This window comes from Pongo pygmaeus, chromosome 1 (genome assembly GCF_028885625.2).
Source record: "Pongo pygmaeus isolate AG05252 chromosome 1, NHGRI_mPonPyg2-v2.0_pri, whole genome shotgun sequence".
Lineage (NCBI taxonomy): Eukaryota > Metazoa > Chordata > Mammalia > Primates > Hominidae > Pongo > Pongo pygmaeus.
Window position 1 is genome coordinate 160,725,708 of NC_072373.2, and position 24,371 is coordinate 160,750,078.

Consider the following 24,371-nt stretch of genomic DNA (forward strand, 5'->3'; position numbering starts at 1 on the left):
GGATGGGTAACTCTTGTTAGCCTCTGTTCAAACACATGATGCCACTGACTTGACTTTGTTTAAACACATTAATATAGTTGCCACTGGTTATGCAGAATAATTTTGCAGAAGGGTCTCCCTACTAAAACCAATGACAGAATGGCCTTTCTGCCCCTGAATTTCCCCTCACCTACATAGCAAACAGCCCTACTTTAGGCTGGAAATGAAAGAACAGGCCACACATATCCCATCGCTTAATTCCTCCTTTTCAGGATCTCTTCTCCTTCCAAGTATCTATCTGAAATCAAAGAGGCAAAATTTCCACTTCCCTAGGATTTGACCAGATTTCCTTTCATTCATGGTATACTCCTTCCAGAGAAAATATTCACTGCTTTTTCCATTCCCTGAAGCTAGACTAATGGAAATATTGTAGTAAGCATGATTTTTATGACAGAGGAGTAAAAAGGTATGCATTTACACTTAAATATAATCATGTATGTAAAGATCTGCAAAAAAGCGATCTATTGCTTTTTTCTCTTAAACTTGATCACAGAGAGCTTTTAACAAAAAGAATATTTCAAGATACAAATTTTCTTGAAATGCTAAGAATGACTGTAGAGTTTTAAAAAGGAACAAATGAACCACAAGTAAAATACAAATGAAAAGTTTAGAAAGATGAGTACTTGGGATGCACTGCTAAATGATCCATGAACTTCCTGGGGATGTTAAGACATTTTTGTTTGTTGTTTGCTTGTTTTAGGAGATTGAAGAGTGGGAGGTAAGAAAATGGGAGCAATGAGTGTCACTATTTTTTTCCAAGGAGCTTGGTTGAGGAAGCAGTAAAATGGGGCAGTGGCTAGAGGGGAGACCCTCGATGGGAAATATTTGCTTTTGATGGGTGAGACATGAAGATGTTTACATGGAGGGAAATGAGTTACTCAGAGTAAGCTATTGAAGATATAGAGAAAAGAGAATACAGCAAGGTCCCAAAGGCCATGAAGTTAAGTCAGATCAAGATTACAAAAGGAAGGCTACATCAAGAATAGGATGAGAGCCACCTCTGCTCCTGAGGCAGGTAGGAAGAAAGAAGTGTGCATGCACATAAATGTCAAATGTTTCTAAGTGGACAGCAGAGGAGATGAGGTATTTCAGGCCAAACAGCCTTACATTTTTGTTAAAGTAGGAAGGAAAGATATTTGCTGAGAGTAATTAGAACAGGAGATTTGAAGAAAACTGAAAAAATAGTGAAGGTCCAAAAAGTCCTACAGAGGAGATAACCAAAGTTCTGCTTAAATATAAAAAGTGATCGAGTGCTGAGACTGAAATCCATGAATTTGAATCTATGTGGCACCAATGTGCATGACTGTGTAATTTTTACCATGCAGTCAGTGTTCTGGATCAGAAAAGGCCAACTGTGAAATTGATCCGAGGTTGGGATTTTTCCACATGGAAGATAAAAAAACAAAAACAAAAACAAAAAACAAACAAAAAACCCCATGAATTTGAAGAATCTAAGGGTGCTGATGAGAGAGTGGTTCATGTAATCAACCAAGAAATCTAGGGAAGAGTTTGAGATCAGAAAGAAACAAATCAAATGGAAAGATCAAGAGCCTGGTATATTGGCAGGCAAAAAAACCCAAAAAAACAAAAAAACAAAAAAACAAAAAACAACCGAAAAACAAAAACAAACAAACAAACAAAACTTCAAGTTAAAGGAATACTAGATGACAAAAACACTGAAGTTTGTTTGGGTGAGTTTTCCTGGAAATGAGAAGAAAATAGCAATAATTCATTGTTATGTCATATGATAGCTGATTTTCCCAATGCCATATATTAACTATTTGATCTTTCTTCTACTAGTTTCCAAAATTTGTTATAAATCAATTTCCCCTGTACTTGTGGAACCATTTCTGTTTCACTCTTACAAGTGACACTATATCAAATGACTCTATAATAAAATAAATATAGTAAGTTCTAATATCTGATAGGAGAAGTTTCCCTTCATTATACTTCAAAATATTCCTGGCTATTCTGGTTCATCCATTTACCAAAACACAAATTTTTGATTAAGCTTTTCAAAAATTACTGAAAAACCCTGATGAAATTTTGATTGGAATAGCATTGAATGTACAGATTCAATTTAGGGAAAATTTATGTTTTAGCAAGCATGGGTTTACAACTGATGAACATATTAGATTGCTAGATATAATAAAATATTCTTTCATGCTCTTCATGATCTTTCTGATCAAGATTTATGTTTAGTTACAAATTATTTTCATATTGTAAATATAACCATTTCTTTAAAACTTGCATTTTCTAACTGATACTGATATTAGATGGGAATCATTATTGATTTTTAGATATTGAACTTATATCCAGAAACTTCTGATTAGTAATTAGCTATTAGTTCAATTAGTTATTAATTCTAAGGGTTTGTAGATTTGACTGGTTTTATATGCTGTCATATCACTCAGTAATAATATGTTATTGTTTTTTCCATCCAACTATCTATACCAATTAGTTGGGAGGCATATTTGAATACAGACTAAATGTAGGCAAAGAAAAAGCAATGTAGGTATTTGGGGAAGGAACTTTCTAGAAAGGAGGCTTTTTGCTGTTATTTGTTTTTACAGTATTAATATTTTATACTGTGTATCAGATTTGTATTTCTGGATTCATTTCATTTTAAATATTAATAATTGTCTCTCACTTTTCCCTCTTTCCCCAACCCTAGCTTTTAAATAAACTTCCACATTTCATTGGTATTTCTAGATTTAGCTTTTACTTTTTTTTTTTTTTTACTGACAAAAGCCATAAGGCTGGTTCATATTTGACTTTTGCCCCACACTGTCTTTTTTTTTTTTTAATTATTATACTTTAAGTTCTAGGATACATGTGCACAACATGCAGGTTTGTTACATATGTATACATGTGCCATGTTGGTGTGTTGCACCCATTAACTCATCATTTATATTAGGTATATCTCCTAATGCTATCCCTCCCCCCTCCCCCCACCCCACAACAGGCCTCGGTGTGTGATGATACCCTTCCTGTGTCCTAGTGTTCTCATTGTTCAATTCCCACCTATGAGTGAGAACATGCGATGTTTGTTTTTTTTGTCCTTGTGATAGTTTGCTGAGAATGATGGTTTCCAGCTTCATCCACGTCCCTACAAAGGACATTAACTCATCATTTTTTATGGCTGTATAGTATTCCATGGTGTATATGTGCCACATTTCCTTAATCCAGTCTATCATTGTTGGACATTTGTGTTGGTTCCAAGTCTTTGCTATTGTGAATAGTGCCATAATAAACATACGTGTGCATGTGTCTTTATAGCAGCATGATTTATAATCCTTTGGGTACATACCTGAAACTGAACAATCTGCTCCTGAATGACTACTGGGTACATAATGAAATGAAGGCAGAAATAAAGATGTTCTTTGAAACCAACAAGAACAAAGACACAACATGCCAGAATCTCTGGGACATATTTAAAGCAGTGTGTAGAGGGAAATTTATAGCACTAAATGCCCACAAGAGAAGGCAGGAAAAATCTAAAATTGACACCCTAACATCACAATTAAAAGCTTTTACTTTTATTGATTCTGTCATTTTGTGTTATATTTCAATACTTTTTATGTATATCTTCATTATTACCTTCCTCTCACTATTTCTTTTTTTTATTTTATTATTTATTAATTTATTTTTTGAGACAGGGTTTCACTCTATCACCCAGGCTGGAGTGCAGTGGTACAATCATGGCTCACCTCAGCCTCAACCTCCTGGGCTCAGGTGATCCTCCCACCTCAGCCTCTTGAGTAGTTAGGAATACAGGCGGCCACCAGCATGTCTGGCAAATTTTTGTATTTTTTTTAGAGATGGGGCTTCACCATGTTGCCCAGGCTGGTCTCCAACTCCTGGGCTCAAGTGATCCACCTGCCTCAGCCTCTGAAAGTGCTAGGATTACAGGCATGATCTACAGTGCCCAGTCTCTCTCACTATTTCGATTTTTCGATTTACTTTGCTCTTACATAATTTTTAACATTACTTTTTAATCTTTTTACATTTTAATGCCATTGATTTCTCTGTGACATCTCAAAAGCTTTTATTTTTAGTGTCTTTATTGTCATATTCTTAACATTGTGCAGTTTGCATTCATATTTCCTCGTTGAGATGTTCCAATATGATATTTGGAATTATAGCTTTTTTTTAAATCATATAGTGATTAGGGAGTGTTATTGAGTGTAAGAATGTTTTATGGACAGAGATTATTGAATTTGTAATTTGTATTTTACTTTGTTGAGATTTTCTTTGTAGTTTAGTAGGTAATTGCTGCAGTGTGGATGTTTATTTCCTCCAAATCACCTACTGAAATTCGACCCTTAACGCTGGAGATGGAGCCTAATTGGAGGTATTTGGGTCATGGAGGTGGATCCCTCATGAAAGGATTAATGGCCTGGGGGGTAGGGGGTTGGGATGAGGGATTTGAGAGGGGTGAGTTCTGGTTCTATACATTCCTGAGAGAGCTGGCTGTTGAAAAGAATGTGGCACCTTATGCTCTCTTGCTTACTCTCTTGCCATGTGGTCTCTGCACAAGCCAGCTCCCCTTTGCCCTTTGCCATGAGCTGAATCAGAAGCAGATGCTGGTGGCATGCTTCTTGTATACAGCCTGCAGAACTTTGAGCCAAACAAACCTCTTTTCTTTATAAGTTATCCAGAGGCTCAGGTATTCCTTTATAGCTAAGCAAAATGAACTACGACAGTGATCAAATTTTGAGCATGTTTTATACATGCCATGTGCTTGAGAAGAAAATGGATTCTCTAATTGATGAGTCCAATGTTTTATTTAATAATTATGTAGTTTAAATATTCCATTTTCTCACTAATGTTTGTTTGCACAATCCATCAATTAAAAATTTACAATAATCGTGGTTACTTGTGATTATTTTTGTAATCTTGTCAATTTTGCTTTATGTATTTTAGGGATTTGTTACTCAGTGTGTGTGTATTTAGAATTATAGTATCTTCATGATGAGTGCTATACTTGTTTGTCCTATTATGTGAAATTAAAGGAGGTTCTTGCTTTGGACAGAGGCCCTGGCCTAGCCCCAACAGACCAGACCAAACAATGGAGTCACTCATGTTAACGCCACAGAATCAATTGAAGTTTTAAGGAAGCAGATTACCAAACAGACCATTTTTTTTTTTTTTTTTCCTGAAAATAGGAGATTCTAGTCTACTTGAGTCAGGGTAATAAGAAAGTCTCCTCTGCCTTAACTTTTACAGAAAAGTAACCTGAAGCACCCTGATGTTAACCAATCTGTTTTCTACCTATTGTTCTGCTTCCTTGCTCCCACTTTACAAAACTCATTGTTCTGACATTGTTCAGTGGAGCACTCATTCTGTGTTATAGAATGGAGGCTGCCCCTGATTCATGAATCACAAATAAAAGCCAATTAGATCTATAACTAAATTTGTTGTAATTTTGCCTTTGCCATCCCAAATAATATTTTTGCTATTTGATCAGTTTGAGCTGATATTGATGGAACCACAGCATCTTTTAGTTAGTATTTGGGTGGCATACAATATTCTATCCCTTTTTTAAAAATTGTCTATCTTTATATGTTCAATGTGTGTCTGAAATAGTGGTGAATGTCTTACTAAATAGCTGGATTTTAATATTTAGATACGATCTGAAACTTTCTTAAAAATTATGTATATAAATTTATAGGCTACAAGCACAATTTTTTACATGCATAGATTGTGTAGTGGTCTGTTTTTCAATGACTAAATTAGTTATGTTTATTTTTATTGTCATTCCTGATTATTTTGACTTATATTTAACATCTTATTTGTGTTTTCTTTTTAAAATACTTTTAGTTTTTTTACTTCCTTCTTACTTTCTAATGTGTTCATAACCATTTTCTTTTCCTCTCCTCTACTGATTGGAGGTTTATGCATTTTCATGTTTACTCCTTTGTTAAATACTTGACTTAATAAAATTTATCCTTAATCCATTAAACTTCCTCCAGAAAACTATAAAGATTTTAGAACATTTACATTCCTCTCTCATCTTACATGCTGATGTCCAGTATTTTAGTCCCAACTTGACTTTATGTCCGCAAATTAGTCATCATCATCATTATGATTTTATATTCAATGCTTATTAGATTTGCCAATACCAATTACTAGGCTTATCATTATTCCTTACATAACATTCTTTTCTTCTGGATTTGAATTTCTCCTTATTAAAATGTAGACCTTAGTGGCTATTGGAAACAGGGTTTATGTATGGCAAAGTCTTTTAGGCTTTGTCTAAAATACACTTGTTTCTTCACTCTTAGTTTATAATTTATTTGATTATAGAATTTTAGATTGATAAGTTATTTTTCTGTAGCATTTTAAAGAAGATATTCCAATTTCTTCAGTCTGTAAGACTTTTACTATTGTTGCTATTCATTTAAATATTGTCTTTATAGATGACCTGTCTTTTAAGTTGCCTTCGTGTTGTACATGTAATTGTAAAAATAAAATAACAATGCATATAAAGCAGGTAGAACAGTGCATGACTCATAGTAAGCACAAGATTAATGTTAGCTACTGTTGTTTTGTTGTTAAACAGGAATATTTTGTTTATTGCAGACTTAATGTCAATTTCTTGAGTTGCTAATTCTTTTGTTTCTATTTTCTTCTAACTTTTCCTCTTGATGAATTATTTCTTTACTTAGTAGTGGCTTATCAGTTTTTTTCCCCCCGTGGTCGTTTTCTATGGAGGTTTTTATTTGCTTGTTTGTTTTGTTTGTTTGTTTGTATTTTCCATCCCTGGGGGCATCCCATGTGTCCTGGGTTGTAAAACTTTCCTTAATGCAAAGTTTTGCTTTTTCTTGGAATTCCATAGTTAGAATACCAGAATTTTACTGGTCTTGGGCCAACTTTTATACTTCAAAGTTTGAAATTTCTATTCCATATAAATAGCGTCAGTATGAACTCCCAAACCATGTCAAACCCAGGGTGAGATAGGAGCTTTAATTTTTTTCATTTTAGTGCGGGATTGAGCTCTTGCAGGGTGTCACCTTAGCACAAATATCTAACTTTTAGATCCTTACCTTGTTGTGAGCCAAGGCCTCATCTCTTGCTTCCTGCTGTTTGTTAGAATCACAAACCCTAATATTTAGGGGTTATATGTGGTGTAATGCTTCCCCAAATTCTCACGCAATTAACCCATGCTCTTATTGAAATGGCATTTCATTACTTCTCTTCTGTTATCTGAGGCTTTTCATCTTTTCTATTTTAAGTTATGCATCTTTACATTTCCATATTTCATCAAGTAGTCTATATATTTAAGCAGAAGACTTTTCCGTGACAACTTATTCTACCAATAATGTAGATAGTCTTTTCATTTTTAAAAATCTTGATACATCATAAGTGCTCAACTAACAGTATTTTTGGTTTCATTGTTGGAGAGCTGACGTACAGATTTAGTGCTTAGGAGAGAAATCTGAATTCATTTACTGTACTCATTTACTAAGAAAACCATATATTTTTAGCTTAGTAGAGAATTTATAGTAACAACTCTGTTTGTTTGGTAAGTATCATCTTCATCCTCTCTTTATAGATAAAGAAGCCAAACATTAGATAAAATACCCACAGGTCACAGATACAACCAGGATGATTATGCAAGACATTAATTCCAAATACATAGTTCTCTATTTCATAAGGCTGTTTCCAAGTTTTAGTGTGACTTACTAGACAACCTGAGTACTATTCTATGTACTGAAAGTTTAACTCATTACCCTCAATGCATATTATAAAATATCAAATCCATATCAGAGAAAAGCTAGAATTTCTGACATTATTTTGTCTGCTGTGTCTGTTTTAGCTTTGCTGAGAGCTGTTTTGTGTGCTGAGAGCTGATGTGTGGCCAAAGCCCTTGGGTCAAAGTGAATACATGATAAGTAACTGCTTTTACTAGAACTATGTAGGAGAAAAATAAAAATTAATGTTGGTGTTTTTGTGCTCTATGCCAAGTAGTTAAACTTACTTTCTATTTCACATTGATTTGACTCAAAGAGAGAAACTATAATTGACACTTAAAACCATACCAATGTCTTATATTAGTTTTTAGAATGCCAATGAAACAATGTACTTAACAGACGTACTCCAAATTTGCCTGTGAAAATTTAGCCTGTAGTTATTTGTCTGAGAGAGAAAAGGCTATTTGCTTAAGTAATATTTTAATACATGTTCTAAAATGGTATGTGTGTATGTGTTTATGTGTGTATGTGTGTATGTATTTATGTGTGTGTGTTTGTATACACACATATATAATATATATGAAAATGTTTTAGTGTATAAATTCAGATGCTTTGGGGCTTTTTAATATAACCATGTTTAAGTACATATAGATTTAAACTATAAGAAATATGTTTTTGAGAAATTTTATCAGTTTTCTATTTATGAATGTAAGAGCTAGAAGCACAATTAGAAACAATCTAGTTCTTCCTTGTTTGAAAGATGAAAAAAGTTCAAAGCATAAAACCAAAACTAAAATGCCAGCTTTAGCACCTTTTCAAATATGCTATGATTCTTTTCAACACATTGAAATATAACATGACTTTAGCCTAGTCATGAAATTTAGCAAAATAAAATGTTTATTTTAAATTGAAGTGTTTAAAATATCCATTACCACTGAGATTTAATTATGCTGTATTTGACTAGATCAAGTTGTATCTATTTGGACAATAATGATTTGTTTGAAAATTCCATTTTTGTAACGTGGCTGCTTTACACGGTGAAATCAATTGAGTCAATGATACAAAGCTCACATTAAAATATTAAAAATTGTTAGATTTAGTAGTCTTGCTTAGATCTTGCTTCCTTAGATCTTTTACACCAGATTTGGAATCAGAGACAGGACAAATACTGACTTCTAACAGTAATTCTCCTGAAATTAAAAGAAAACAAATAATAAATAAATAAAGTTTTCCACTGGCATAGCAGTTAGAATTACGGGCTCTGGCATGAGACACTCTGGCTTCAGTTCTGGTCCAGTTACTTAATCTTTCTGTGCTTCAGTTCCATCTGTAAAATGGGAACCATATTATTATTGTGAGAATGAAATAAGTTGAATATATAAAGAGCTTACAAGGGTGTTGGATGCACAGTTAATAGTGAATGAGTCAGGTATTGCTGTTTTTGTTGTTGACATGATTGCCTTCGGCTCTCTCTCATCTCTCTCTTTTTGAAAATGCTATCTTTTTGCTTGTCTGGGATGACAGTGCTCTCCTTCAAAATTTGCATCAGCTCTTGTAACTGTTTTCTCTGATTTTAACTCTGATGTTATATTAAAGGCCTAGAAAAGCAGAGTTTTCTTCCAGTATAATTGGATTCTGTACTCTTGACTTTTCTTGATATGCCTGAATTGTTCTATGTAACCAGGTATTTCATACACTTTTACTTTCTCTAAGAGCCATGTATTCCCCTGATCAATGTACTGGTTTTCTTGTTTGCCTTCCTGTAGGATATGGTGTACACTCAGAACCTTGTAAACACTCTTCCTGTGTCTGATTAAATTCATCAAGTTCGACTTCCAGGATACCTAAGTATGCTTCCAATAAGGAGAAGCAATCAGGCAGCATGAAGTTTTTATCTTTTTGGTAAGTGGCCTGAAAAATCAGAGTTTATGTTTTGTCAAGATAATTTCTGCATTGTCTTTATTAGGTTTTAGTTTACTTGAGAATACTCTGTTTTAAGATGGTTAAGGTTTTCATACCCATGTAACTTTCTGTATTGCGTTTGACTTCTTTGAATATCACTCTGGTTAAATGAATAACTGATATTTAACAATGACCTGTGATTTTGTTTTGATCAAGTATTTTGAATGTGAAGGTTTTTACATCTTTGGCAGATTTCCCTAGGATCAAAATCCTAAATTAAGTTTTTGGTCTAAAATTAACTTTGGGGTCTTCCAATTGGACCTCTGTAGAGTCTCAAAGAATGTGGTTTTCATCTTGCAGAGACATTAAATGATTATACTTTTTTGGTAAATTGTATGGGAGGCATTGTCAAATGATGAGTGATACAAGATCTATCAGTTACATTTATGGGTATGTGATTGATATGAATGTTCTAAAATTGTGTAAACTTTTCAAAATCTAATATGTCATCAGTCATAATTCTGTTTATTATGTTGTATGCCACTAAAGTAACTACAATTTCTGGTTATGATAAACTTTCTTCATAATTTTAACCACGGTTATTCAAAGTCTCTGTCATCTATCATTACTGTGTTGATTTTCCTTTAAAAGCATTTGTAATCAGATTCATGGAAAAAACTCTAATAAACACTTTAAATGCAGGTTTCTAATAACTTTAAGGTCAATAAATAAAATGAAAAATTTCCAGGATTAAAAAAATTCCTCACTATAACTGATAGGTTTATAAAACTTAATAAAGACAAAGTAAAAATTAATCACATGAGCTTAAGTAACTGACAAAGATCATGTTTCAATAACTTTTATTTGAAACAATATTCTTTACAGACATGTTTTCAGAATTAAGAAAATATTCCCTCTTATGCTAACTACAGTTTACAGCAATTTGGTAAAGTGTATTTTTGTGAACAAAGGTGGAAGTATTTGCCTTTTTACCCTGCTTGGTCCCTTCAAAATTTGAACATTATTCTTGAGTAGTCTTATTTTTTATGACAATATAATTGTTTACATATTTTCAATGAAAATCTTCTCTCTCTTTATAACAGGATACAACTAGAAACTTCGGTTATATTACCTAGGTTTTGACTGGAATGTCATATTTGAGAATGTACAAAGAATGCCTGGCTTAAAGGGTTCCCAGCCTTACAGCAAATGAATAGAAATTGTCACTTCCTGGCAGGCCCAGGAAACTTAAGACTGCCTTGGTTTGGCTTTCTAGCCTCAACAGACTTTTAGATCTAAGATTTCTGTGTGGTCAATGTAGAGAGAAAATGGTATGTTTCTAAAGAATAGCTATGATACACCTGCTATTAGATTGTAGCTTTTTGCATTGTTTCAAGTTCTTGTTATCTACCTACACACTAGGCTAGATCTTGGATTTTTCTAGATCCCTCCAGTCCAACTTTCTTCTATAGAATTACTAAAAATGGGAGTTGTTCTTTTCCTGAAGCCCTATAAGCTAAAACTAGATGAATTTTAAGAAACCAGTCTCACTGCCTGAGGTATGAGTCACAAGGAAAGTTCACTAAGCTGCCCAGTGCCCAAATCAGACACATTCAAACTACAAACCAGGACAGGAAGTTGACAGTTTTACTCTGTAGGTAGCATTTCCCAAGATGTTGGAACAAACCTCCATAACATGAGACTCTTACTCCTCTTAATGCTATCTTTTTCACTTGGCAGAATAGTAGTATAATTAAAACTTGTGAATCAGTAGTTTCTGCTAACAACTTGACAGAACCTGACCAAAGAGATCCTTTAGTATCTAATGGTTAAATAAGGAAATGTCTGTGCTATCGCCAGTACTACCTGCTGTGTCTAGATAAATTCCTCTGAGGAAGTTGAGACACTTGTACACACAAAATAACAAAACAACTCACATGATTACAACAGGTCTCACCTAATTCCCCATGGTCATTTTATTTATTCAGTTGGTTGCTATTAAGTTTAGATTCATAACTCAAAACCATTACACAAACTGGGGTTACCATAGTAATATTAATTTTGCTTTGCATTTTCCCTTTTTCAAATTTGCATCTATTACTTGTTAAAGTTCTGCACAAATACAACTCCTAACAGAATAATGCTGGTCTTGCACTTTGAGATGATAGCAAAAGCCTATGGAACAGACACAACTGAACTTAACAATGGACTTCAGGTAGACTTAGCCTGAGAGCCACTCCCTTCAACGCTCCCTTGTTGCTCAAATGTGGCTAAAAGTGTTTTGCTACGATTCCTAATCACCAGCCACTCCCTCCAACACAGAAACAGATCAGCAACCCAGGACAGGTCCACCCTGGCATTGAGGGACATCAAAACCCAACTACAGGATGATTGATCAGCGATGCTTTTGGAAAAAGATCTTGATCAAAAGCGAGAAATTTGAAACTGGTCAAAATCAAAATGAAATCACTTGTATTTAAAACAAACAAACAACAACAACAAAACACTGACAAATAGATCCAGAGCAAGGGGGGGTTCTCCTGCACATTTGCTTGATAACAAGAACTATCACAAAAGAATCTGCAAAACCCACAATCTCACACAAAGCCTATCATAACCTTACTGTATTAATCAATTTTCACACTGCTATAAAGATATTACCTGAGACTGGGTAATTTATAAAGGAAAGAGGTTTAACTGACTCACTGTTCCTCTCCAGGAAACTTACAATCACGGCAGAAGGCAAAGGGGAAGCAAGGACCTTCTTCACATGGCAGCAGGACAGAGAAGTGCCAGCAAGGGAAATGCCAAATGCTCATAAAACCATTAGATCTCGTGAGAACTCATTCACTATCACAAAAACATCATGGGGGAAACCGCCCCCGTGATCCAATTACCTCCTTCCTTCAACACATGGAGATTACAGGTCCTTCCCTTAACATGTGGGATTATGATTTGAGATGAGATTTGGGTGGGGACACAGAGCCAAACCATATTATTTACACACAAAAAAAATACTTTCATGGAGACATCTGCCCAGCAGCTGTCAGTCCAACATTGAACTGATGCCATCCTTTTACTGATTCTTGTAGCCAAGCATCATTATTTCAAAACAAGTAATCCTCCTAATTTTTCCTTTGAAAACCTTTGTCTTCCCTATTTCTCTGAATATGCACATACCTTATTATGGCATGTGTATTCCCACTGCAATGCTCTATTCTTAAATAAACATTTTCTATTAGAGACCAAGTCTGTTTGTTATTAAGGTTGACAGGGGCAAAGGTGCAGGAGCTTCTGAACTCCTGTACACATCTGTCGTTGGTTAAGGGCAGCCTACTGAGATTGGGGAGTGGGGAACAGGGGTGTACTTCTGGCCTTCCTTGTGTGCAGATAAAGTAGCCAGCAGCCACAGCAAAGATATATAGGTGATAACTTCCAGCTCTTGGGAGGAATAGCACACCAGCAGGTGATATATGGAAAATAGGTAAAGGTGTCTGAATATTTGGGCAGAGCACTGAGAGCATCTGACACAATGGGTTAGGCACTAATTAAGGGAACTTGAATAGCTGGAGAAAAGGAGAATGTAAACCAGATATATAAGCCACAACTTTGCTGTTTACCGGGGTTCTAATGGTTATATTTATTTACACTACTGAGATAATAAACTCAAAAAAGACTCCATTATAAATTGAAGATGTGTGTTGAATATCTACAAATAACTTCCTAATGTTTATACTATATAAATATATATATATATATATATATTTTTTTTTTTGGACAGAGTCTTGCTCTGTTGCCTGGACTGGAGGGCGGTGGCACGATCTTGGCTCACTGCAAGCTCCGCTTCTCGGGTTCACTCCATTCTCTTGCCTCAGCCTCCCAAGTAGCTGGGACTACAGGCGCCTGCCACCACTCCCAGCTAATTTTTTTTGTATTTTTTAGTAGAGACGGGGTTTCACCGTGTTAGCCAGGATGGCTTTGATCTCCTGACCTCGTGATCTGCCCGCCTCGGCCTCCCAAAGTGCTGGGATTACAGGCGTGAGCCACCGCACCAGCCTATATTAGTTATATTTTTTAAAATGGTTACAAATGAAAAAGTAAAATATTGAAAGATACAACAATAAAAAATATGAAGGATATAACTGTCTTTTAAATGTCTGTGTGTATGTGAATTGAAGGGGTTCATATTTACTTTTTCTTCATAGCCCTAGAAACACAGGAAAAGCAAAGGACTTAAAATTGGTACTCTGATTTGATCAAGTAAACATATTGTTGGTTCCCAGCTACAGAGGCAGTTTCATTTCAAGATATTGTCTTGCCTCTTGCAATGGAGGGTCTGAGATGGATAGGTTTCTAAAAGGTATACAAGAAATTCTTGATGCCACTGCTTACTAAAAGAGAAGTTGTCGCTGTGTGTACCCAGTTCCAATAGCATTAAATAATTGTAATAAAAGATATTGTCACCAACAGCACGGTTAATCTTTTCTGTGTGAGAATCTACTGTCTTTTTATACTATACTTAGGTTAAGCTTATACTTTAATTTTCATCAGTTATTTCTCCTTAAGGGATTTTTCATTTCTTGAAAGTCTTTATTTTTGATACACTTGATCTATGACACATTAACTACTTGATTGAAGATTCTGACCCTAATGTTTCCACAAAGGAAGGTTTTATAGTTGTAGACCTTTGCATTGTCTTATTTCTTTGTATTGTATGGTACTTTAAACATAATAAGTGCTCAATAAGTATTTGTTAAATGATTGAATGGACTGAGTTATTGACCTTGGTTTTGTTGGTTCTGTAATCTAGAACTAATAGTCTCAGAGAAAGTTGCACATTATTGGGGGAAATAATTTACCTATTTAACAGCATTGATACACTGCAGACATTGTGCAAAGAAATCCACCGTCCAGAGGTTGCCCACATGCTAGATCTGGCTGACAGACAAGTTTATTTTAAGAATATTTTTGATTTTTTTCAAGCAGCTGTTATTTTTATTTTTAAGAGTTCCTCTTTGAAACTGGAATATTTAAAATCATTGCATAGTTAGCTGAAACTGAGTGGTAGCTGCCTGCTTTAGATTATGTGGACTCTTAAAATCCCCACTACTCGCTCCCATCTTTCTGACACTGTTTGCTTCCTGTCAGTATACTTGCACTGTAGTTTTTGTTAAGGTTACTCTGGGGTGTTTTCTGACACCAATTATCTTACTCCAGCTAGGTGTCCAATCATTCAATTCAATTTTGACACCAACCACCTGGAATTAGCATTAGATTCCATACATTTGAAGGTTCAGTTCCACAAGGCTGCCCTCATTTCAGATGCCAGTCACAAGATTCAGGCCACCTGTAGTTCTCAACCACTGGCTATAAATTGGAGGTTTCCATGACCCTTTCCTGAGATTTGGCAATTTGCTAGAATGGCTCATGGAACTCAGGGAAACCCTTTATTTACATTTATTGTTACAGTAGGTAGTTAGTCAGACGTAAACAGGGCAGGAGAGCCCCTAGCTCTCAGGAATGCCAGGCAACCATCAGGTGATGGGCAGGCAGTTGTTAAACTGCCTCTCTAAAATAATAATTGGTTGGAGCTGGTACAAGGGAAAGGGGGTCTCCCAATAGATAGAGACACCTAAAATTGGTGATTGGCAGCTTCTTGATAAAATCTCAAGGGTTGGGTAAGTGGGCTCAAGCAGCCCTCAAAAATAGCAGGGCTTAACTGGTATATGACCTTCCCCTAAGAAAATTCAACCAGTAAGGAAAGAACGCCTCAAGTGAGCATATGCATGATTTTGGTAAACACATTGCACATGCTCACCTCCCAAGTGCTGGCAGACAACTGTGCATCCAGACAGCCCCCACCCCAAGGGAAGAATCAGGTGAGAAGTAATGCAACCTCAGAAGCATGCTAAACCCAAGTCAAAGGTCAAACCACGCATTTGATCTCTCAAGTCGCCTGCTAGGACCTCTTCCAAGTGTACTTTACTTCTTTTTGTTCCTGCTCTAAAGCATTTTAATACACTTTCATTCCTGCTCTAAAGCTTGCCTTGGTCTCTCACTCTGCCATGTGCTCCTCAGTCAAACTCTTTCTTCTGAGGAGGCAAGCATTGAGGTTGCTGCAGACCCATACAGATTCACTGCCACTGACATACTTTAGTGCTACGTGACTCAGATACATTCCCTAGTGCTAACATTACCAGTTTATTATAAAGCATCCAACTCAAGAATAGCCAGAAAATATAGATGCATAGTTCAAGGAATGGGGCATGGTGTGTAGGGCTTCCATGACCTCTCTGAGCTCACCATCCTCATGGTGTCTATGTATTCCCCAGCCTAGAAGCTGTCCAAATCTCCTTGTTTAAAAGTTTTTATAAGTCTCAATCTCTAGACCCTCTCACCTGCCCAGAGCTCATGTGGTACAATAAGTTTCAACCTTCTAATCACCTGGTTTTCTGGTGACCAGCCCCAACCTGAGGTTATCTTGGGGCTACACCTTAAGTCACCTTCTTGGCATAAAATCATGTGTGATCTGAACTCAGTACCTTGTTATGAATAAGAGAAGACACTCCTATCACTTAAGAAATTCTAAGGGGTTTTAGTAGCTCTGTGCCAGGAACTGGGGACAAAGACCAAATACATTTCTAATTACAGCACAGTTACACTACTTCATGCATGTACATTATATGTCTGGTTGTTGCGGGTATTTGAGTTTGTGACTTTTGAGTGTCAGACCCATGATTCTTACCTGAAACTTGCTGCTTTATGATGACACATATTTCCAAATTTTCCTTTACCAAGAAACCCGACAAAAAAAAAGTCAGTTAAAAATTATTTAGTTTACATTGTGGCATCTTATTATGCTTTCATTTAAAAAAAAACACTTCTTTTTTTATCCAAATAAAGAAAGTACATAGTTCAAAAAATACTAAAAATCTAATGCAATAGGATAATAAATAGAGACTTCTTTTTTAGTTTTAGCTGATGCCTAAAGGCCAGGAGCAAAAAAATAGCTGCCAAATACCCCTGCATTCTGAAGCTGGTCTGTTGTAGACCTATGTTATATAGACTCAGCAATTGTGAAACATTCTTCCAGCCTTCATAATCACCCACATTCAGCAGTAAGATGGGAGGCAGTGAAAGAGAAGATTCCTGGAAAGTATTGTCACGTGCTATGTGGTTTTCACTACTATAAAGTGGAGGGAAAGGAATGACTCCCTCACATCTCGAAATACATGAGAGGGGTCATAGAGGATCACTATGATAACTTGTACACATCTCTTAGATTTTAAAGGAACATGAGAACTAATAAGCAAGTCACATCTGGAAAGGCTAAAGGTGAAAATTAACGGGTGGAGTTGCCTGCCTGGAGCAGAGCAAAAGTGGGAGGCTGCCTTGTAAGGAAGCTACTTTGCCTGGCAGGGATATGAGACTTTCTCCCATGAGCCCCATTGACCCATAAGATGTTCATGGTCTGGAGACAACTTAAAATAGTATATCTTATAGGCTGAAAGTGTTATCATAGAATTCAGAGCCTGAGGTTACCATCCTAGGAGGACAGGTAATCAATGGCGAGCCATTATTGTCCACAGCAAACAAACTTCAGTGATGAGAACCTTAGAAAAAGTATCCTGGGCCAGGTGCAGTGGCTCACGCCTGTAATTCCAGCACTTTGAGAGGTCCAGAGGGGGCGGATTACCTGAGGTCAGCAGTTCGAGACCAGCCTGGTCAACATGGAGAAACCCCGTCTCTACCAAAAATACAAAATTAGCCGGGCGTGGTGGCTCATGCCTGTAATCCCAGCTACTCGGAGGCTGAGGCAGGAGAATCACTTGAACTCAGGAGGCGGAGGTTGCGGTGAGCTGAGATCGCGCCATTGCACTCCAACCTGGGCAACAAGAGTGAAACTCCCTCTCAAAAAAAAAAAAATAAATAAATAAAATAAATTAGCCAGGCGTGGTGGCAGGTGCCTGTAATCTCAGCTACTCAGGTGGCTGAAGAAGAATGGCTGAAACTCCGGAGGCGGAGGTTGCGGTAGGCTGAGATTTTGCCACTGCACTCCAGCCCTGGCCAACAACAGCAAGACTCCGTCTCGGGGGGGAAAAAAAAGACAAAGTGTCCTGGAGAAACTCACAAAAGTGCTCTCACCACAGAAAAGAAATCAGGAGGTTAGGGAAAAGAAAACACACTAAATAGAGAAGAAGGCTTTCATTCTCTCCCATCAGCACACCCAGCCTACAACAATACTGAGGCAGGTTCCAGGAAAAGCTTTAAATTGGGAAAGAATATGGATTTCGACTATTATGACCTGAGTGTGGACAATGTAGTTACTATGCTGGGTCTAAAAATGAGCAGAGGATACTTTATTGTCTGAGGATAACCTAAAATAGTTATTGCACCTATTAGAAATGTTATGCAAAAAAAACAAAGAACAACAACAACAAAAGACTGCAGCTAATATTTGAAACAGCAGAGGAAGCATCAATTTGTTTTCTACTTGCACATTATTAAATTTTGTCCATATAATAAAATATTACCCTTATGTTAAAAAAGAAGCTGTGTCCAGCACTTACTCTCTATCTTTTAGTCATGCTTTCCAGAGGAAGCCACTTTCCAATTTTTAGCTGCTGCTTGTGGTGTTTTCTGGTGTTTGCATCCATAAATCTAAATATGACACATTTTCTGCTTTTTATTGATTTTTTTTGAGATGAGTAATTGCTATGTTGCCCAGTCTGGTCTTAAACTCTTGGGTTCAAGGATCCTCAGGCTTCTGAGTAGCTGGGATTACAGGCACAGGCCACTATGCCTGGTTTTGATTGATTAATTTTGACAGAATCTATTTAATTTTATGTTATAGTAGTTAAGACTTTGGATGAACTAACATCCCTCCTTCACCTCTCCATATCATTATATTATATTTTTTGGTGAAATCAATAGTCAGTTTTTACATTACTAGGACTACGCAAATTACAGAGCCAACTGGTGTACCATGACTATATAGGTGACTCTTGAACAACATGGGTTTGAACTGCATGGGCTCACTTATACATGGATTTTCTTCCCTTTATTCCACCTCTGAGACAGCAAGACCAACCCCTCCTCTTCTTCCTCCTCCTCAGCATCCTCAATGTGAAGATGGTGAAGACTGACTTTTATGATGGTCTACTTCCATTTAATAAATAATAAATATATTTTCTCTTCCTTATGATTTTCTTAGTAACGTTTTATTTTCTCTAACTTATGTTAAAGAATATGGTATATATAATATATATAACATACAGAATGGATTAATCAACTATGTATGTTATCTATAAGGATTCCAGCCAACAGTTGGCTATTAGTAGTTATGTTTTGGGGGATTTGAAAGCTATACACAGATTTTTGACTGTGCCAGAGTGGGGAATGGCACCTCTAACCTCCGTGTTGTTCAGGACTCTGCTTCCTTTTTAAAAGAACAGTTAATTTTACCTGGAGCTAATTATTGTCTCATTTTATCCATTTGTTTAGTGTTACATATAGCAGTTGCTATTTTTTTTCCTAAGTACTACCAAGTCTGCCACATACCTTGCAGTAATATTTTCAAAGACTGCCAAACATCAGTTGATCTATCATTTCCATGCTTTTGTTTTCTCCACACCCCAGTCTTCCTTCATATAACTTTTTGTGTTTTTTGCTCTAATTTGGACAGATTTCTTTCTCACCCTGGCAAATAGCAGCCACCCAGAGACTTCTTTTGCCCACATTTTGGAAATTCCCTTTGCCTGTCTTTTTTGTTGATGAGATCTTTCTTTCTTTATTCTCTTATCTTGCTGAAGCATACCATTCATTGGTCACGTAGTAAGGTGCATGACAGGCAGTAATTTTTTACTCTTTATATGATAAAAATTTCACCCTCACCATTGGTTAAGAGTTTGGCCGCATGTAATATTTTAAGATGAAACTCCTTTTTTTCTCAACATACTGAAGGCTTTGCTAATTGATTTTTAGCATCCAGAGTTGCTCTTGAGAAGTCTAGTGACGTTTTGTCCTCTTATTCCTTTGCATCTTAACTTTTTCCTGTCTGAGTTTTTAGAATTTTCTCAGCATCCACATTTTGGACTTCTTAATATTCTGTAATTTTATAATGCTGCCTTGGTATGAATCCTTTTTATTTAATGTGGTGGAAGCTTGCTGGGTCTTATCAATGCAGGGACTCATGTCTTTGGTTTTAGGAAATATTCCTTTTTTACTTCTTTTATAATATAGCCCTTCTTTTTCTCTGTTCTTTCAAAAACTTTTATTATTCAGATATATGATCTCTTATATTGGCCATTTAATTTTTTAGCCTTCCTTTCTATTTTTGATATCTTTTTCTTCTCCAAAGTGATGTTATTTTCCAACATTTTCAATTATTTTTCTGAATATTTTTATTTTGGTTATAACTTTAAAATTTTCAAAATCTCATTCTTCTCTGATTGTCCCATTTTTATGACATTATCTTTTACCAACTCAATGTCTTATCATTCTGATGATTTTAATTTTTAATTTTTCCAAAATAAACTGGTCATGGGGCTCTGTAAATTAGGGTTGATTTCCATGGTGATATTTTCTTCACTATATTTTAATTGTTTCTTTCCTCCAAAAAATAAATAAAATGTACCTGGTTATTAAAATGTCTACTTTCTTCATTCTTTTTTATTAAACTATGGGGCTATTTGTCATTATGTAGGCAATGAAAGTAATAGAAAATAGCTATTTTTTACATCATTTAATACATTAGAAATTATTTCTTCTGTTGATATTTATAGTGTTTGTAGATGAATTCTGGTCACAAAAATACCAGTGTAACAAATCAAGATTGAAAATTAACGTTCATTCAGAATCTTAATTTTGAAGTCATTGATGATATAGAATAATAAACTTCTTTTGCAGATTAGCATATGTGTAGAATTAAACTTATATTTATAGAAAATCACAACTGTTGAAATTATATATGGTTTTTGTGTTTTGTTGCAGTTGATGGGGGATTATACTTTCACAAAAAATATGCAGAATTTTCTTCTTGGAGCAAAGAGCAGCATATATTTGCCTTTGCTGCAGTCTAATGAAAGCCTGCAGCAGTCTGTGCGACATGCACTGCAGATGCTGCAACAGCAATAATGTATTAATGATGTGTGCAACTGCATTTTTACAGGAGCAGTTTCGAGATGTGTTTACTCAACTTCCGGCCTTTCCAGGGAATATAAATATAGATTACTTCATATAATATGCATATCCATCAAATTTGAAGTAGAAAAGACCCGTACAAATGGTAATACAAAAATCCATGAAAGTGATGGGGAATAAAGTAATAAAAATTCCATTCAATACAACTTGGACTCTGATAGGTAACCTATGAAGTATTTGTCCTTTGGATGGAGAATGTCTACTTAATTCAAAGAATTTATGCTATAATCTGCTAGCCCAGTATTTCAACAAGTCAAATAATATTCCATATAATATCTATAGCTAAATATGAGGAAAGGTGGATTTAGCCCCACCCTAAGGTGAATGTGATTCTTTAAATAGTGTATTAGCCAGGGTTCTCTTAGAGGTACAGAACTAACAGGATATATATATATATATATATATATATATGTATACACACACACAGACACACACATACATATATATACATACACATATATCAAGGGGAGTTTATTATTAACTTACATGATCACAAGGTCCCACAATACACTGTCTGCAAGCTGAGGGGCAAGGAGAGCCAGTCCAAGTCCCAAAACTGAAGAACTTGGAGTCCAATGTTCGAGGGCAGGAAGCATCCATCATGGCAGAAAGATGTAGGCTGGGAGGCTAGGCCAGTCTCTCCTTTTCACATTTTACTGCCTGCTTTATATTCACTGGTAGCTAAATAGATTGTGCTCACCAGATTAAGGGTGAGTCTGCCTTCCCCAGCCCACTGACTCAAATGTTAATTTCTTTTGGCAACACCCTCACAGACACACGCAGGATCAATACTTTGTATACTTCAATCCAATCAAGTTGATACACAATATTAACTATCAGAAATAGTGAATAAAACTGAAGTTTATATATCAGTAGAGCTTTAAGTAGTTTATAATTGACATATTTTGGTTATTGGAATTATAAACTTTTTTTAAAGAAAGTTTAATATAGACACTCAATTTTCCCTCGTATTTCTTCATTCCTCTTCCAATGTAAGAGCGATTAGCTAGGTAGTGTGCAACTTGTTATAAAGGTTACACTTTTAAACCTGCATTTGCAGCAAAGTTGGCCATGTGATTAAACTTTTGACCAATGGAATGTAAGTAGAAGTGATGAGTGTGATTTTCAAGTCTCCCCTTATTAGGAAGGGGTAATGATCACAACTTTCTCTGGCCTCTCTCTTCTCTTTGCAATGCCTGCGCAGGGATGAGACTTCTTAGACTACTCAGACAAAAGCAACCCTTTACAAATTATGAAGGCTTTCATTAAATCATGTTGCAAGATCAACAAATAAACTCACACTTTTACATAAACACAAAATTAACCCCGTTTTTTAAAGATCAGCTCATTTCCCAAATCTTTCACAAAATCTTGCTTGCTCTACCTTGTCTGAATTAGTCTCTCCCATTCCTATGCTCGCTTGGCATACAATTATTCTCATATTTTGATCTTATTGCCTTTTGGATTGTTTTATATGTGTGTGTTTCTGTCACCCTCATTATATTGTGACACAGTCATGGTCTAACCCTTCTCATTTCTACCAAGAAGCAATGATCACACTGTACTCCAGTACTACGGGATTTCTTGAATGAGCCAAGCATATTCTTTACTTAGGGATTTTATATTTGCTATGCTCACTATGTGGAATACTAGTCTTCTAGATATATAATAATACAATAGTAAATTATATTATATTAAAGATATTATGGCTCATTTCATTCAGGTTTGTGTTCAAACACCATCTCCCCAAAGGTCTTCTCTTACTTTATCTCTTTTTTTTTGAGACGGAGTCTCGCTCTGTCGCCCAGGCTGGAGTGCGGTGGCGTGATCTGGGCTCACTGCAAGCTCCGCCTCCCGGGTTCACACCATTCTCCTGCCTCAGCCTCTCGAGTAGCTGGGACTACAGGCGCCGCCACCAGGGCCGGCTAATTTTTTGTATTTTTAGTAGAGACGGGGTTTCACCATGTTAGCCAGGATGGTCTCGATCTCCTGACCTCGTGATCCGCCTGCCTCGGCCTCCCAAAGTGCTGGGATTAGAGGCATGAGCCACCGTGCCAGGCCCTATTTTAACACTTTGCTCTGCTTAAATGAAGTCAGTAAGGACACTAGATCAGAAATTTCAAGGAATTGCTGAGATTAAAAAGTAGAGAATATCAGCAAAACTTTCCTGAGGTGATGGGGGTGATTTGTGGAAACTGAGTTCAGAGAGCATGGATAGAAGTGAAGGGACAGAAAATGATAGGGTGATCGCTTGGTGATCTGCTTTTGGAGCAGCTGGATGGTTGTCCCTTTCTTTCCTCATAGTTGACTGAATAGTGAGTAGTTGGTATATTTGCTTGCAGCTTTAAAAGAGTAAAAGTCTACATTGAAACCTGGGAAATCAGATAGTGCTCACATTAGCTAATAACTCTAGCAGGGATAGGTGGCACCCGAACTCCAAAGACAACTTCCTAGCCCACTTCTCCTCATAATCCTTCACAAGAACCAGAGGCAGGAGGGCAAAGAGAGAATCTCAGTACAAATATGGGAAGATAGCCAGTAATCTTTGACAATTTTTAAAAAGGTACCATGAAAGAGAGACACCTAACTAAACATCAATATTGGTAAAATAAACAGGGCAGGGTGCGGTGGCTCACACCTGTAATCTCAGCACTTTGGGAGGCTGAGGCGGTCAGATCATCTGAGGTCAGGAGTTTGAGGCCAGCCTGGACAATATGGTGAAACCTTATCTCTACTAGAAATACAAAAATTAGCCGGGTGTAGTGTGTGTGCCTGTAATCCCAACTACTCGGGAGGCTGAGGCAGGAGAATCCCTTGAACCCAGGAAGTGGTGTTGCAGTGAGCCAAGATTGTACCACTGCACTCCAGCCTGGGTGACAGAATGAGACTCTGTCTCCAAAAAAAAAAAAGAAAAATAAATAGTATTTATGAAGATATAATAGACTATTTCTGAGGATGCTGTGTGTAATTTAAAAACTAGAAATACTGGAAAAAAAATGTTGACTATCTGGGAAAAATATCAATAGATAGGTTAGTAGAAGAATGAGATAAACTAAAGAACTATAAGCGGAAAGCTTGAGCTAAAATATTTCCTCCTAAATGCAGTTGAGGTGAGGTATTTTGAGGTTATGAACCAAATTTTCTTTTCTTCTTACTGTCTCTTTTCTTATTGTTCTGTGGCCATTTACCCATGAAACCATTCACTGTATCAGAGAGAAGACAGATAATGACTGAACAAAAAAGTCATTGCTCAGCTTTGAGTTTCAAAATAGAGATTGTAAGTTCCGAGATCAGGACAATGGCTTTACTATTTATACATTCTTTATTTTTATTCATTTCTCCCAAAATATTTTAAGCATTTTTTTTTTTATTTTTGAAGGAGGATACAGAGGTGATGCTTTAAGAGTCCTGGTGTATTTGAGAATGTCTCTATTACCAGTACAAGTAAATGACAATCTTGATGGGTTTAGGTTCTTGATTTGTACCCTTATTGTTCAGCTTTGGACACTGCTCCATTGCTCACATCTATAG